At 39.9% G+C, this 11,638-nt stretch overlaps 1 long non-coding RNA gene across 7 annotated transcripts; it reads left to right on the top strand.

The window, feature by feature from the left end:
* Nucleotides 1-2,921: 2,921 nt before the first annotated feature.
* On the top strand, nucleotides 2,922-9,000 carry LOC127318386 (uncharacterized). 7 transcript variants are annotated; one of them, XR_011752274.1, is made up of 11 exons: nucleotides 2,922-3,630; nucleotides 3,751-3,912; nucleotides 4,166-4,400; nucleotides 5,263-5,431; nucleotides 6,178-6,240; nucleotides 6,325-6,400; nucleotides 6,470-6,561; nucleotides 6,652-6,708; nucleotides 7,471-7,540; nucleotides 8,272-8,483; nucleotides 8,577-9,000. It is a non-coding gene; the product is annotated as an uncharacterized lncRNA (long non-coding RNA). The 7 variants fall into 7 exon arrangements; XR_011752273.1 differs by having other exon boundaries at nucleotides 5,263-5,457; XR_011752272.1 differs by having other exon boundaries at nucleotides 5,263-5,535.
* The last annotated feature ends 2,638 nt before the right edge of the window (nucleotides 9,001-11,638 follow it).

Genomic DNA, 11,638 nt, shown 5'->3' with positions numbered 1-11,638 from the left:
TTATGGTTTGATCAAAAAAATTAAAATTTGAAACCTAAGTGAATCTAGTTTGTTGGTTGCATGCATGGATGGAAGAGGAGTTCCGTCTCTCACCTTACAAGATTTGCATGCCTTTTCGGAACATCTCCCACGGCAGGTGCCCTAAGTAGCACAATCACGCAATTATAATTTTCAGCATTATAGCCCATCCGCTAGAAGAAAACTGCAAACGGAAGCCGAACTACATGTAGCTCTTTATTTTTAAAAATTTAAAAATCATATTTTTAAGTTACAAAAAAATTGAAAATAAATCTTGGACGTCGACAATGATGAAATATATAAACGTGCAAAATCTCAATGTGAAAATGTTTGTATTGTAGAATATACAAAAGTGACAAATCTGACAGTTTATAGTTTTGAAATGTGCACTATTCACTATTTTTAGATCCACACATTTATCATTTTTGTATTTTTGTGTAGCCTAAACTACTAATAATTTCCCATTGAGATTTTACATGTTTGTAGATACCATCATTGGCTATATCCAAGTTTTTTTCAGAATTTTTAAAATTTTAAAACTAGGATTTCTGAATTTTTAAAATAAGGGATATATGTAGCTCGGTCTCTATTTGTCCACTCTCATTCGCTAGAAAATTTGTTTAGTATAGAAGGTTAGGTATCTTTGATTCGTAGATTGGAAAAAATTCAGTAATAAGAAAACGCAGATTGCGTTATCAGGCATATTCCAATTATATAGGATTTCATACACATCAAAATATGTTTGATTTCGTGAAAGGAAAAGAAAAATATTCTAAAAATAGGTTTCAGCGAATTTTAGTATTTTTCATGAAATCTAGCACAAATGATTCCTTGAGACAAAATCCTATGAGATTTAATCTTAGAAATCAAATAACCACCATAAACTAAATATTTTTAATTCTCCATAGTGTTAATGCAAGTTTTTTGAATCAAAGAGCCCCTAAGGGCTCCTTTGATTCATAGTATAGAAGAAACATAGAAATAGAAGAAGAAAAATATGATTGAGATGTCATGGGCTCATGGCTACTTAAATTCTATGGAAGATAAAGTGTGTTTGATTGTAGTAAATGAATTTTTCATGAGGTATGACTTCATATTTTTTCCTTTGATTTTTACAGAATTAGTTCTCATAGAATATGTTCATATGAATCAAACAACTTATGTAAAAAAAATTCATTGATCTAAATTTAACTTAATTTCTATACAAATCCTATGAATTAAAGAAGATCTAAATGAGTGACACCGAGTGCATTCGAATATTCGACCCAGCGGTCCAAAGGGCGGTAGGGGAGAAATCGTTGTCCTGGTTCACCTTTTTCATTGCACTCGACAAACGATGTTCATACACGTGATGGATCCCCAAAGTTACTCTACCCGTGAGATCGAGACCGAAATATTATTTTGATCGGGAATGTTTCGATCGATCATGCAGTTATCTTAGGCAGCAGTCACGTGCTCTTATCACAGCGTTTTTGTTAATACTGGGACCGAGATTCCGCTAGGCTAAATTCCCTCTTGTACGTTGGGGTTTTCCAGGATTAGGGAGTGAGTACACGACTGCCACCTTGCCAGGCCGGCTGCTAAAGATTGTTTATACCTAGCACAGCCGATTGTTTTCGTCGGAGCTGGCGGCAGCCGATCGATAAAAAGTTGAAAATTATTATACGGTGATTCGGCGCGCGCATCAGCAGGCACGCCCGACAGTAGCTGAGCCGCTTGACGGCGACAGGATTGCACACTTACACTTTTATTCATCTTAGCTTAACGAACTCGAACATCCAGCACTGTCAGGCTGAATGCAACGGTTCTCCTTGTTGATTTGGGTATTCGAAAAATCACAGTTGTACATGTAAGTAGAACAAACCAGACGAAATCAACGGTGTAAATTTCGGGAGTAAACCAGAAACCTATAGCGGTGTCAGGATGATCTTCACAAGGTGCTGGTTGGTCCTCAGTACGTCAGCGGTCATGCGTAAGCAAGCGGGAGCGGAAAGCGTCCTATATTTTGAACGCAGATTTCGTGCTCCCGAGTTCCGGTGCTCCTGGTTAGTTCAAAAAATCCAAAACCACATCTGTGAGTCTTAAAAAAATGAAAAAATTCGGATGTAGTTCACGAATTATCCTACAAACGTGTAAAATATCAATTCCAAATACTTTGTATTCTGAGCTGTAAAAAAATAACAAAAATGTAGATCTGTAGAAGTATGTTTGAAATCCCCAAATTTTATCAGATTTTTCATTTTTGTGTAGCCCACAATATAGAATTTCAAGTCACGATTTTACATGCTTGTGGGATACAACACTAACTATGTGCAGAATTATTTTCAGATTTTTTTAAAACTTGTAAACCATGATTTTAAATTTATTTAAACGACGAGAGCACTGGTGCTCAGGAGCAAATGATACTTTCCGCTATATTTTACGAAATCATTATGGAAATGTTACAGCACTTTGAAAACTACACATCAACTGCAATGCAGAGAAAGACGTTTGCAAATTCAGATAAACTCAAACATAAAAACATCTGAGATCACTTGATCTTTATTCATAATTATAGCCATATTGGTTTAATAAAGCTAAACCTGTATACATAGCTCTGTATAGAATTCGTATGTCACAAGCCTCGACAAGCCCTCGTAGGTACGTGTCGGGAGAGGTGGCGGTGGCATGCAGGCAAGACTGGCGGCGCGTTGTGTCTCAAGACTAGTCGAACTGTCTATGACGAGGCTAACCAAACTGTCTAGCTCTCTTTTTGATAGTCTCGCTAGACACGCGCCGGGTTGTCATGACTAACAACATTTTCAACTGAAGTATTCCACTTTTGCAACAGAAATATCTAGAATTTAGAAATGGTAAATAAGCATTTTTGTTAGAAAATATCGATTGAAATGCTTGCACATTGGAAGGTATAATAGCTGCCCCCCCATGGGGGCTTCACAGCGAACCTCGCACGTGAGCCATCGGATCTTTACTTCAGTGTATCTCAGCCGTCCAGTTTTTTCACCGCATCATACTATAAAAGAGACATCCCACGGTGAAAACCCTAGAGGCTTCTCCCCACTCACCCAATCCCAGCCGCCACGCCCAATCCCCATGCGTCCTCCTCCCCCGTGCCCGGCGGCGCTGCTCCACCTCCCTGGCCGCCACCCACCTTCTCCTCCTAGCCCCGTGTCCTCACCTCGTCGGCCGGCCTCCTCCATGGAGCTCGAGCTTTCGTGGTGCTCTGCTGGCTGCCGTCAACGAGCTCTTCCTGCCGCTGCCGTGTGCCGTGTCTCCTCACCTCCGGCGTGCCTCCTCCCTAGGCTCAGCTGGAGGGAGGACGACGCGCGTCTCTCCTCTTCCCGGCCGCTGCGCGCCTCTCCTCCTCCTCTCCTCCGGCCTGCTTCTTCCTTGGGCTCAGCAGGTGGAGCACGCTGCAGTAGGAGGAGCAGGAGACGCCACCAGGGGCGCTTCCTCAGCGGGGTGGAGCGCGGATCGTCCGGTCCTCAGGCCGGCGAGGCGGATGCTGCGGCGCCATCGTCTTCAGCGGAGAGGAGCTCGATCCGCCGCTAGGCCGCCGCCAAGCCGCAGCAGAGGAAGAGCCGCCGCTGCACCACGGGAGAGGTCGGCGCAGTGAGTTTTTCTCTTCCCCCAACTGAATATTCTTCATTGTTGTAATTACCGTGTACGTATTCAAAGGATCCATGCATTCAGAGCTCATTAAGGCATATTTTCCATTGTTGCATGTTTCAGGATTGTGTGCAAAGAATTAGACCTGCAATGTTGTTATAGCGGTGATTGATCACCTGAAGCTTTTGTACATCAGACAGACGATGGACCTATGGCTTGCACATTTTGTTTTGACAAATTGTTGAGGCATTAAGCAATGCATATTTTATCCATGATTACTCTGAGGTATAATCTTCACTGTTACCCATTTATATACTTCAGGATATCCCCTCCAATGTTAATCTTCACTAAATTGCTAAACATTTTAACTTATAATCAATACTGAACTGAGCTCAACTGTTTTTCCACTAATGATTTGGCTAGCAAAGCATCTGAATCTTATGCTGTCCAGTTCATTCTGCCTTAGTTTTATGCGGTACACTTTGTCATATATTCCAGTTTTTACATTAACAAGCTTATCCTTCTTGCTATTTTGCAGCCGCCGAAGCTCACCAAGTTTAATGAGAGGTGATGGAGCGCTGAACGCGGAGATGCGCATGCGGAGAGGTGATGGAGCAGTGAACAAACAACTAACACAAAATGAAATTGAGTCATGGTTGGGGCGAGATTGGGCACTGAATTTTCTACTGGCGGAACAATTTCAAGATGCTAAATGTTTGGTTCTTATAATATCCGATGACTTGCTCTGGTTGGTGTCGCTCTTTCATTATTAGGTACGTTCCCTCAGTTACCTTGCTTCTTTTGCCTACCGTTTGCTTTTCAGTTTATGTGTGTTCTTTTCGTAGTAATGCTGCAGTGTTTGGGACTTGAGAACATAGCACCAAAATCATGTTCTCCTTGGGATTTATGAATAATAATGTTGCTGTCATTTTTCTTCGTCTGCAATTTGAATTGGTCTATGCTCATTTAAACTGAAATGTTGTCTCTCGATTCTATTGTAAGAAAGCTACTATGATATACCTATGTCTAACTTGGTCTTGAAAGCTTAGTATGGTGCAGAGTGTAACTATGGAAAGCAGTAGAAAAGAATCCTAATGGTTAGAAAATAATATTACATGATACGGTGTTGCACTAAGCTAAAATTCTTTGTATGAGTCAGGAAGAAACCTCATTTGTTTCGCTGCCCTATATAGTGCTGGTTCTAACTTCTAAGGAGCTAAAATGAGAATAAAATCATCCTTCCAAGACAAGGAAGAGTTTGATTGTGCACGTTGGACTGTTGATTTTCCATGTCTTTTTCGCTCTTAATAATGCTATGTGTAAGAATACAAATTATTGCTGGCTTGGAGTTTCTGCCCAGCCTCATTGAGATGCATGGAATTCATTGGTATTCCAATTTATTTGCATAGGATGCCCTGAGCGCAATTGGTGTTCGATTTTGTTTGCATCAGATGCTGTGAGTGCATCAATATTATGCGATTCTAGACTCCCCTGTTATTCTGTTATTGAAAATGCAGTAGCTTATATAAGTTGCAAGCCGATTTCTTTTATTCTTCTTGCATGTCTCATATTCTTCTTTTGATAGTGAAGTACCTCATATTAGTCGGAAGCTAATTTCTTTAGGTCTGCTTGCAGGTCTTTTATTGAAAGTGCAGCAGCTCGTATAAGTCTCCAAATTTTAGAAGTGTTCAAGTTCTTATGATCTTATTCACCAAAACTGCTTGACATGGCGGCTATTTGCAGATGCTCTTCAGCATTAATTTTGCACCCTAAGTCTGATACCTACTTTGCATCCCTCCCGCATGTACGCGTGTTCATTGAAGAAAATGTGTATGTTCGTGTACCGTTCAAGCGGTTAAATAGTAGTCCATTCATATTGCACTTTACCTAGGACTATTCCTTAATAAGGTAAGCTTACAACAAGGATGATAAAAAGATGTCACGTTATTCCTATGTCTATTCTGGGAAGTTATAATTATCTTGAGCAGCTAAAATCAACTAGCATAGTTATCTGAATTCTGTTTATATGATGTTACACGTTCCCCAAGTAAGTAGTAGTGCATGTTTTGTGTTTGCACCTATAGGGCTATACTTTAGTACTGCTTGGCTTATGTGCTATTCAGGTTGTACTATCGTACTATGCAGAAAATTAAAATGTTCTTGCTATGTATTAGTTAATTTACCGCGTCTACGATTAGGATACCTCAAATAGTTTATAAGCTCGCAGATAAAGCATTTGTTTGTTGGTTTATTTCTTTCTACCATGTTTAAAAAATAGGAGGGTAATTTTCCACCAGCTTTTCCTTTGCTCTGCAACAAACTGTGAAGGTCTATATTTAAGTTGTATCCATGGCCTGAGCAAGTTGCTCCTGTAATGTTCAGTTTTTTCTACTGCTATATATATATATAAAGGAATCATCTTATTCTTTTTGGTATTCATTTGCATCCAAATAGCAATTTGTTTTTTTGTTTTAGTGGAGTGGTTAGTAGTTACTGTGTTCTTCTTGCAGTCTATAGGGCATTTACACTATGGTTGCTGTTTCTTTTCAGTTTGGCTTATCGATCTTCGTCTCGCATGGTCTCAAGTATTATCCTTCTTGATGTGTCTGAAAAGTAGGGACCAAATTAATTCCTCTACCAAACTGTGTTTTCTTTGTCTCAAGTATTATAGCTTATATCGATCTTTACTGTCATCAGATGCAGTCTTAATGTGAGGGGATGTCATGCTATCCGGGCCATTGCAGAACTAGGCTATTTTGCTAGTGCCTTAAAGGTGAATTATCCAATGTAGTTTCAGTTTGATTACTCTGTTTTCATGTTGTTTTATTCAATCATGATGCAGAGAAGGGAGTGTTCATTATGCACCAACAAATGCAGCAACCTCGAGTTTTTGGAAGCCTAGTGTCAAATTAAAAGTCATAGGAATCAGATCTGGTAACTGGAGTTGAGAGTAACTAACTACGTTAGCTAAATATGCAGGACTATAACTATGTATTAACTCCTATATTTGCAAATGCCTTGCAGGATTCAGAAGATGCCCTGCATCCTTGATATTTTATATTTGAATGCTTCACCCGGAAGGTAAGATGTCTTCTCTTCAACGATGAGCTTTATCCACTGTTCGGCATTTATCTCTCATGGCTTTTCCTGGTGCAGAGGACTTTTTTTGTGCTTCCCATTACAAAATTATAGTTACCTTCTTAGGAAGGTAGACTATTGGGGATGTCTTTATTTTGGAAAAAAGGAAGGTAGACTGTTGTATTTTTGGTCTAATTTTTCCAATGGTTTTGCTTCCAAAACCGCCAGATTGGTTGTCTATTGGCAAACTGGCACATCCGGAAGGGCAAATGTATCATCAGAGATTCATTAATTGAATAAAGATAAGAATGGGTGGACTCTAAATGCCAGATAATAATCTTATATCAGATAATAACAATAAACTTCACTCATAAGAACTGAGCCTCAAACTACTATTGTTGGCTTGGATGAAGTAGGTTACAGAAGCCTCAAAATATACAATTAATTTTGGGAGTAGGTTACCGAGCCTCAAACTACTATAGGTGGCTTGGATGAACTGAGCCTCAAACTACTATAGGTTCCAGAAGCCTCAATTTTGAGAGTATTGTTCCCTTGAAAATAATAGATGCTGCATATCAATGTCATGTTCCTTGCAAACATACCGCAGGAATATGAGTGCTTAACTTTTCTTTGAACAATTTGATTTTTAGGACAGATGCATGAGAGAGAAATAGAGCTAATATTTCTAATTCACTTTCAAGTTCACATGGGATGCTTTTTAACGTTTTCTTCCCCAAACCTAATATTTGTATATTTCTGCTGCAGCTTCTTCTTAGAGTAAGTAATTTTCAACAATATGGATTACAAAGCTTGTGGAGTCACATCAACTTATTAGGTAGTTCTCATGGCATCAAGTTACTTTATTGTGTAATGATGGTCACAAGTTAGCGCATATTATTGCATTTTATTTAGAAATTTTTTATGTTTTCGTGTGCTGCATAGTGGGCTGATGTCTTAAACTGAATTGCCATCATGGGAATCAGAAGATAGCTTTCAGACTTCACATAAAGAAACTAATTATGGCTATACACATTTATATGTATGCAATGGCTACGGGAGAGACTATGAAGGTTCCTGCTTGAGACTTTTGAATTTCCTGTTATATATTAAGTTTCATCCATCGTCCTTCTGTATTGGTGCTTGTTTGATTGGTTTATCAGGGAGGGAATGGGCAAGATGAGGATCTGGAACTTGCAGGTTCCAGTTCTAAGAGAGGAAATCATATTACTTAACTTAGCATTTTTATCAGTTTCACTTCATAGCATTAAAATTTGGGTACCAAACTGGAACACTACCTGTATATTTCTTAGCCCTCTCTATCATTTATTGTGACAATGGAAGTGCACGTCAGAGAATGTCATGAAACTGCTCTTGATGCTGTAAGACCATCTTTAAATATGTTACAAGGAATGGACCAAATAGTCTACAGTCGTAGTTATCTGTAAGATAAGTTTTTCGTAGTAATATGATTAAGTTATGAATATGCTTTAGATTTCCTTTTTTACATGTTCTAGAACTGAAATTCCAAATTGACGATCATATTTGACATCTTTTAATCATTCACAGGATACATATGCTCATATCCATGAATTTAAAGCTAATTAAAGAGTTTCGGATTCTGAGAAGAAACTGGCTAGACAAAATATTTATTCTCAGAGGTGATAAATTGCAGGTGACGACATAGATTTTATTTAATTTTTATCATGTCGCCCTTATGTGCAGGCCTTTCTCTTCAGTGATTTTCTTACATCAAAGATTTATTTCCACTGTTGCTGAAGGTAAATAACTATACCCTATTTTCATGTAGTCGAGTACTTCTCTATTTCCTGTGTGCACATTTGCTGAAACTTTTGTACTGCTGAGAAATGTAGGTTCTCTCCTCAAGTTCAACGTGGCACGTTTGGTCTCACCATCAGCAATTCAGCTTTGCATTATAAGTTAATAGCCTCATGGTAAAAAATCAATGATGTAGCCAGTGCCAGCCTGGTGAACACTGAAAAATATATCATCTACTTTGCTTTCATATGTTGTAGCATTGCAGGATGTGTTTTGATGTTCACGTGTGGTTTCTGTTTGATCAGAAAAAAAAATAGACAACAAGGCATGTATGTTGTTGCGGTATAGTTCAGCAAAGAGGGTTTGAGAAGAGAAAATTGCTGGTTGTTGTGGTGTCGCTTTCACAGTTGCCCGTTTATCCTTTAATTTTGCAACATTCCATTTTGTATTATTTTAAGTTGGTACATCAGTGATCTAGCCCATGTAACATTACTTAATACAATATTTTACAAACTTTTTTATCAAAACCGCGAGCCAAGGCAAGCCCCAAAATATTCCTCTATTCATGAATGTACATAAGCATGTGCTACTTTGTTCGTGATTTTGTTTGTTTTATCCTAATTTCATGATATCCACTTTGTTTTTTAAAAGCTAAAAGATGAATTAATATTTTACACTATTATTATACAAAATGTAAATCAGTGCGGATTCCACGGGATCGTGCGCCAAGGCGCACATCTAAAATCTAGTTATTGCTAATTATTGTATATGTAGGAGGATTTGTGGGGCACTTCTCTAAATCCATTTTGTGCCATTCTTACCAAAATCAAGATTATGTGCCCTTCATGTCCAAATCCATTCCGCGCACTTGGTCGAAACCCTAGCAGCGCTCCCTCTGCTCCTCGACGCACACACACCCCCACGATGAGCCCGTCTTCAGACTAACGCAAGGATTTGCTCCTAGCTGCGGCCACGCAGATATTGGACCACGACAAGGCAGGTGAGTCTCTCTCTCCCCCCAATATATGTATCCTTATTTCCTCTGTCTTCCCGCCTGGCTTTGCTACCGGCTGTGCACAAGAACCCTAATCGTCAAATTCCGTCTAAACCCTACCTCCTCTCAAACCCTAAATACCGCATAAGATCGGGCATAATTTTTCTGGGAGTTTAGATTCAATCCTTGTAAACACTAAATCCGCCATAGGACGTGTAATACCCTTTTTTAGCCATCTTCTAATGTCACTATTACTTGACCCTCCATGGTCTTTCTGTAGTGTATTTTGTGCTGATTCTTGTGTTGTTGAGCATACATAATCTTTGGATGTAGTATAAGTATCTTCTTAAAGTTCTTAATTTGTTGGATCATCAAATTTCCTATTATGGTTTGTCTGCCTCCTATTGCATGTTTTTGTTTTGTTTTCTAAAACCAACTATTGTTAACGGTTTTTACTGCAATGAACTGTTGATGCTCATATGCTCACATTTGTCTTTCAATATACCCCGTAGACAATCCCAGCCCGTGTAGTCATGAGAAAATTCAAGAGTAAGGTCATGTCATCACACTTCATATCTCTAGGTTCATTTGCTTAGTTAAGCATGTTGATGATCCATGCATGCTGGGTATATTTGACTGATTATCCTATATGTATAATAATTGTTTATGCGCACGGTGTATTCATAGTTTGTTTGCTTAATTAATCACAAAAATCGATCGAGACACCGATTTATCGGCTGATTTGTCATGAATCGGGTGGTAACCGATAAGATTTTCTCATATCGGTTGATTTATTGCGGCACCGATATTTTAGCCGATTTTCCGTCCGATGACCGATATTTTAGCCGATTTTCTGTGAAATTTCGCTAAACTTCGATCTGCTAGTCGATATTTTCGTCCTATGGTCTTGTAGAACTATGCATTAGTTCAACATTTCCATTTTATTGATTCAAATGCAAGGAATGAAGATAATACTTCTATTCAAGACTCAAATATTGTTTTTAGAGAGTATATTATAGAAAAATGTTGCTGAAAATTAGAATTTACAAAAATATAAACCGATAAATGGCCGACTGACAAAATCGATTAATCGGCCAATAAGCGTTATCCTATTTTGAGGCCGGCGATAAATAACGATTAACAATTTCTTGAACATTGATTAGTCATGAGATGATGAACTATTGCTATTCTGATGATCGATGTATCTATGATAACCAGAACATGGTGATTCTAGTATATAATTTTCTGCACGCGTGGCACTTGGCAGAGATCGTCCGGAACGGAAAGGATAATATCTCTGCATACAAAACGTTCTCTCTTTATTTTTTTCGCTTTATCCACTAGCCAGCTAGGCCACCGTGGAATGAGTTTGGATAAGAAAAGGCCGGCTCTAGCTCGCAGCGCCGCCACGTCGCCTAAATATGCGGGCAACTGTACATAACGGAAGGCGCAAACGCCGTCCGAGCCCCCGGGCGCAAATCCGGATATAAGAAACTGATGTAAAAAGGAAGTGGGGGCAATATTTTCCCAGTCGCATCCTGGCATTCGCCCATCAGCGGCGATAGTTTCAAAATATCGTCTTCCAGCTATAGAAAAGAATCGTCAAAGTCCGGCGATCTGATCAGCCACATTCCGGCGCTCCACATCCGCCGCCCACTCCACGTTTGAGATGCCTAGCGGCCTCTGTTTTGGCACCCGCGGCTTTCTCGCCTTCGGCGCGCAATCGGCGGCGAGCTTCTTCGGCGGCATGGTGGTGCAAGGGAAGAGGAGGAGCTGCAACTGTGGGGGAGAATGGCGGTAGCTCCTCCAAAATTCAGCGGGGAAAATGGTTCTATGCGGCGCATTTTGGAGGAAAAACGAAATTAATGGAGGGAACTACCAATTCTGTCGCCGACAACGCGGGCCCGCTCGACGTTTCTCGCGCTTTTGTTTCGTCCGAAGTCTCCGATCGAGCCTCGGGAACCCGGGGATGGTCTGGGCTCTCCGGACGGATGAAAGGCCTAATCCGGGCGAAAACGAGGAGCCGGGGGCACGGCTGGGCCGTTTTCGTCCATCCGGATGAAAAAAAGGCCTCCTGGGGGCCTCGTCGGGAAGACGACTGGAGATGCTTTGAATAGGTCTTGACGTCTTGTCTCGTCGCTCGTGGATCGATGTTCCTCTTAG

The sequence above is a fragment of the Lolium perenne genome, chromosome 2 (assembly GCF_019359855.2).
Source record: "Lolium perenne isolate Kyuss_39 chromosome 2, Kyuss_2.0, whole genome shotgun sequence".
Classification (NCBI taxonomy): domain Eukaryota; kingdom Viridiplantae; phylum Streptophyta; class Magnoliopsida; order Poales; family Poaceae; genus Lolium; species Lolium perenne.
This window is presented reverse-complemented; position numbering and strand designations above follow the sequence as displayed.